Below are 6,000 nucleotides of genomic sequence, written 5' to 3'. Positions count from 1 at the left end.
CCACCCCTGGCGTGTCCTCCTGCTCCTCTGAGAGGTGGGGACGGGCAGGTCAAAAAACCCCACTCACAAAACCATGACTAAAGTACCAGGAGAACTGGTGGAAGGCACCTGTTCAAGAGCTCACCTGAAATGTGTCCCCATGGTCTTTAACACCTCATGTCTCAACTCTGCAGCCTGGAAAGGGGACAGTGCTGAAGGAGGTGGAAAGGAAGGAATTAACAAGGAAAGTAAAAGAGCTAATTTTTTGTTTCATTTCCTGAGAAATGAAAGAAGATTTTTGCAGCTAATGAATTATTTCTGAAAACACTAGTAATAGCTGCAGGCAATATTAACTTCCAGTTTCCCAATGAGCAAGCATCACTTATGTACTGATTTAAAATTCTAATGTATTTTCATTTGCAGCAGCTCAACTCTAACATGACTCGGGGTCTGGAAAGAGGCCAGAAGAAGTAGCCATGTTTCTGACAGCTTAGTATCTCCTCAGATGAAGCAGTGGAAAGCAGTGCTTGGATCCTATTGAAGCCTGGGGCAACCAATTATCTCAGTAGAGAGGCTCCAGAGCCCTTGGTTAGTGCTGGGGACGTGGGGAGTTTCTGGTTGCTGAAAGCACAGCGGTGATTTCAAGCTGAGCAGAAAAATTCCTTGTGCCAGAGGTTAAAGAGCTCTGCTGCTGCTTCAAAACACAGCGTGGGCCCCCAGCCCTGCTGAGACACCGAGCCCTGGGCTTCACACACACTGGGGGTTCTGCCTCCTTTGCAAAGAAACCCTGCAGCCCATCTGGGGGTAAAACCCAGCCAGGAGCAGGGACTGGAATACAGTGATCCACTGGAATACAATGATCCACTGGAATACAATGATCCACTGGAATACAGTGATCCACTGGAATACAATGATCCACTGGAATACAGTGATCCACTGCAATACAGTGATCCACTGGAATACAGTGATCCACTGGAACACAGTGATCCCCTCCCTGTCCTCGGGGGGCAGGTGGTGGTTTGAAGTCCAACCTCTGCCCCCAGAGCTGAGGCTGGTGGCCCCTGGGGGCACGGGGAAGAGGGAAGGTGCTGCTCTGGCTGAGTCTCCAAGGTTGGGTTGGCTTCCCATGGCACTGCTCAGTGACTGAGGGATGTGTCATCCGAGAGAAAGAGCGAAACAGATGGTAGAGGGAGTTACAGTGGGAGGAAAACCCAATTAGAAGTCCCAGCATGGTTTGTGTTAGGGATATGGATCTTATACCTTAAGTAGCAGCCAGGAAAAGAAAAGAGAGGCACCAGGCTTTGTCACCCATGGTGGAGAAAATTCTGGTTCCAGGCAGAGAATGATATTGAAAAAACTTTTGCAAAGCTTCTGGGAGATAATTCTCTGAAGGGAGAGCAAATGAGGGAAATACAACAGGAGGGCTGGACTTGGTGTGTTCAGAGTGTGGGCTTCGTATTTCAACAGAGGTTTTTTAGCTTCCCCCTCCTGGAAGGATCCTTGATAGTTAAAACAGCAGCCTGGGAGGTGGAAGTCTGTAATCCCATCCCTGGGAATACCCCCAGCCCAGAAGCTCACAGCAGCAACCCTGGTAGAAAGGACTGTCCATCCTTAAATCTTTTTGCTTTACATGAAAAAGTCCAAGAAACGTTGTTCGGTGAGTTTATTCTGGAACTTATGAGAGTACCAGCTGCACAAACTATTCCTGATATAGGCACATATTAAGAAAACTGCAACACAGCACAGGGCACTTGGTGTCCTGGAAATTCTCTGTAAGTACCTCCGTGCCTATAAAATCTTACTGCAGCTCTGGGTATGACCCAGTGTATCCTATCCCAGCTTTCATTCATCCACCCCCATACCAGGAGAGCAAAAGAACTTGGAGAATCCTTCCTTCACTTGCTCTTAATTTTTGTTACATAAACTCTGTTTTTCCTGGAATAGAGGCTCTGAACTGCTGAACTTGGTCTGAAGTCACCTCAGCTAATGAGTTCATTTACATTAATAGGAAATCAGCTGTTCCTTTTTGCTGGATTCCCAGTGGAGCAGCTGGTGGTCTGCTTTTTCCATGCAGCCATTCCCCTCCACACTGAAACACCTCGAGAATATTTGTTTGCTAGAAAATGCTAATGGAAACCAAAATAGCTGATGTGAAAAACAAATAAACAGAGAAACCCATGGATTCCTCTGGTCAATTAGACCTTCAGAAAGTGGTCAAATGTTTTGTATAATATTAGATAGCAGTGAATAGCTCTATTCCAACAGCCTCATGGCTCTTTATGGCTAATCATAAAAAAAAAAACCCAAAACCAACAAACAACAGAGCAAAGCAGAGTTAGAGCAATGGTAACATTATTTGGCAGGTATTGTGTTGCAGTTTGGATGTAGCTGCTCTAACACAACAGACCAAGACAGGATTCTTTCCCCTCCCCACCCCAGGTGCTCAGCACTGGCTGTCTGGGGAAGAGGTATAAGAAAATCTTACAGAGGACAATGTATGGAATTAATTGGTTTTGCTTTATACCATTAGCCCAAAGGGTTTCTATACCTTCTACTTAATTAATCCTTTGTCTTGTACCATGATTTTCTTTTATTTAGTTGCCATTTAGAGTGTTTAAACTTCTTGGACATCCAGACTTCCCCATCAGTGGGGTAAGCTCTGGATAACCTCTGTCTCAGGAGCCTGCACTTTCGGAATTTAATTTTTTAGGGCTTTTTTGGCTTCATCACTTTTTGTCAGAGAAAATAATGTCTCCAGTTTATTGTATCATCTGCCTATTAAATCTGCCTGTAAAGAGGAGTAAAACTAGACCATGAGCATCTGTGGGAATTCATTCTTGCTAAATAATTTAAATTTACACTTTCTCATGCCTGGATCAATCTTCATCTCAGTGCCTCCAAGCGTTTGCCTCTCCGCTGTTCTGGGACAGTGCTGGGAGCTGCATCACTGTGCTGCTCATTTTAAGACTAATTATCATCAAGGCACGAAAACAACATTTTACATTATGTAATTTTTGTGTTTGCACATAGACCAATTCATTTGAGCTTCAATTATTGCTAACCACATGTCTGCCAACAGTGGAAAAATGGCACTGGATATAGCAAAACATAAACTCTTATTATGTGGGGGGTTTTTTAAATCTGAATCTATTTTTATAGATTTAGATATACATCTTTTATGTATCTATAGATATATATCTATAAAATAAATAGATATATAAATAAATATATAGAGACAAATAAGATAAAAATCTAAAAAATTAGATTAGCAATGTGGATTCATTGTTTAATTATATAGGGATTAAACTGTATGATGCAATGTTGCACGTTTGCTTTTGTTTTACAAAACTCAGGTTAATTCCCAGTGCTTGTGTTTCCAACCAGAAATCACAAACTTTCATTGCTGACACATTAGTCTCAGCTTCTGTCTGGATGGTTGAAAATGATATGCTGGGGCAAAGTTACCTCTAAATGCTCTTGCTTGGTGAATAATAATAATGATATTGCATCTCATAGTAGCCCAATTTCTTACAGAAAGTAGGAAGGAAGGTAAGTAAGTAGAAAGGCAGTATGGAAGAATCTAATCTATATTTTATAAACAGCATTTTTTCTTCTGAAACACCCCTTGTAAATTATTTATATTATTACTGACTCTTCTGAAATGACCAAAATATATTTTAAAACTGACCTTTTCCTCCTGTTTATCTGCGCTGAAACACCTGAACATCCTCCTTGGGTTTGGTGACACAACGCCAGGTTAGATGGGAGCAGAAAGATCCCTGGAGCAGGCAATGACATCCCTCAGAGCGAGGGTTGTGCTGCTCTTCCAGCAGCCCAGCTTCCAGCACTGCACACCCAGCTGGACTCTGGAAACCCTCCCCTGGCTTTGTTAAAGAAAGAATCCAAAATGACCCAGTGCAGTGCCCAGGGCTGCTCCTCTGGGGTCCCTCTGCCCTCGGGGGGATGGGGATGAGCCCCAGCAGCGCTGGGGGGGAGTTGCTGGAGCTCCTGTGCCCTGACTCGGGTGTTGTCTCCTTCGCCAGATGGTTTTGTTTAATTAACCTTTGGGATTGTTGGCTGCTGCCTGACTCGGTGTGAGGCAGACACCACCTTGCTCTGCGTGTTTGAAAAACAGATGCAGTGGGTTTGTAGGTGGTTTAGCAGAAGGTGTGTAACAAAGAAAGAAAGAAAGAGGTTCCCAGTTTAAGCTAAATAAGAGGAATCAAAGGAAAATCCATTCAGGTGGGAAGGAAGATCTGGTGAGCTTATTGCTGATGGAGCCAAGAGAGAAGCGATGGCCTGAGGATCTGAGCTGGAGGAGAAGGAGAAAGGGAGGGAAAAACCTCCTGCATTTCATTAATCTGTATAAAGTCTGGAAATGATGTACGGTGTTGGTAGAAAATTAAATCTGCTGATGTTGGCCCCAGTAACATTTGGCAGCTGGTGCCTAAGGTGATGCCAGGGCTGGTGCTGAGCAGGCAGGGATGGCTCAGTGCTGAGCTGCCTCTGGACATGTGGGCTGGGGGATCCCTGCTTTCCCCTCCTGCCTGTGCTTTACTTCAACCTGCTCTAGTCAGTGCCTTGGCTTGGCATCAAGCACGTGCAGGTCCCAGGGCTGAGGGGATGTGGGGTGGAGGGCTCAGGCAAGGTGAAGGTAAAGCCTCTATAGTGTCTTAACTAGGGCAAAAATATTTCCTGTCTGTAGATTCAGCACACAAGGATGAACCCCCACGCCTCAGCAGACAGGCATTATTTTAATTGACTTGATAAAGTAAATCAGCTCCTAGAGAAAACCTCCTTGGACAGTCTAATTACAGATACTGGGCTATAACTCAGGAGCTTGCATGGTCTGGCTGGCAGGCAAATAACAAGAGAAGCCATTAGCAGAAAGTGAAAGAGGAAGATTAGAATCTCTCCACTTTCTAATTCTTCATTTGTAAACTTCCCTTCAAGTTCAGTGCCTTAGTCTTGTTAGCTGTCACTGTCATTACCTGCAATGAAATAGTTAACTGATCAATTAGATTTTTCTTATAAAGGTCTTACTAAACTAAAAATGAACACAAGTAAGTGCAGAATCATGTCATTAAATGTATGGACTTTTGTGACATTTGTCCACTTGTGCATTTCACTCTCTGGTTTCCATTTGCAAATGTGGTGGCTGCCTAAAATAAGATGTAGAACTGTGCACTCAGTCTTTTTCCTTGGATTTGTCTTTGCAGGAACCCGTAAGGGTCTATGGAGTGCAGAATACACAGACACACGCATGGGCTGGGTAGAAAGGTGTGTTTACTTGTTCTTTTGACATTTTTTAATGGCCATATATCAGCTTCTCCATAAATCAGGGGGTCCAGGTCAGAGCTTTGAGGACTCTTACATAGAAACTGCATTCCAGTATAAAACAACATTTGATGTAATAGACTTGAAGAAAATATCCCCAAGTGGTTTGAATTATGTTTGCTCTGATGACTTGCATAATTTAACCAACCCAATCTGATGGAGCAGAAAACCACAGTGGCTCTCACAAGAAACCCACTTCTGTCTCAAGCAGCAGCCAAAGCAGCCTGTTTGTCCAGTTTTCACACCCAAAGCTCCTTGTCTCCAAACCTCAGCTGTTCTCCCACCTGCATCTGGTTCTGCATCTGCACAATCACACGATCAAATGCTGATTCCCCTGCATGGCCAGTGGGACAGGGGGCACGTGTGTGACAGGGGATTTGTGTGTGACAGGGGACACGTGTGTGACAGGGGACATGTGTGTGACAGGGACCACGTGTGTGCTGCAATCCCTGGTCTGTGCAGAGAGGAGCCGGGCGAGGCTCTGGTCCCCGAGCCTGGCTGTGGTGCCAGGAGATGTGGATGGGTTTTGTCCCTGCAGGGTGAGGACTGAAGGTTTCTGCACTGGATCTGTCAGACTCACAACAGGAGGTGTCAGGCTCAGCACTGCTTTCCTGAGTCACGGCCTGATCCGTGAGCAAATAACAGATGTCTGAACCTGCTGTCAACTGCAGTGAGCTGAAGCCA

This window comes from Neopelma chrysocephalum, unplaced genomic scaffold (genome assembly GCF_003984885.1).
Source record: "Neopelma chrysocephalum unplaced genomic scaffold, ASM398488v2 Primary Assembly neopelma1_119, whole genome shotgun sequence".
Taxonomy (NCBI): domain Eukaryota; kingdom Metazoa; phylum Chordata; class Aves; order Passeriformes; family Pipridae; genus Neopelma; species Neopelma chrysocephalum.
This window is presented reverse-complemented; position numbering follows the sequence as displayed.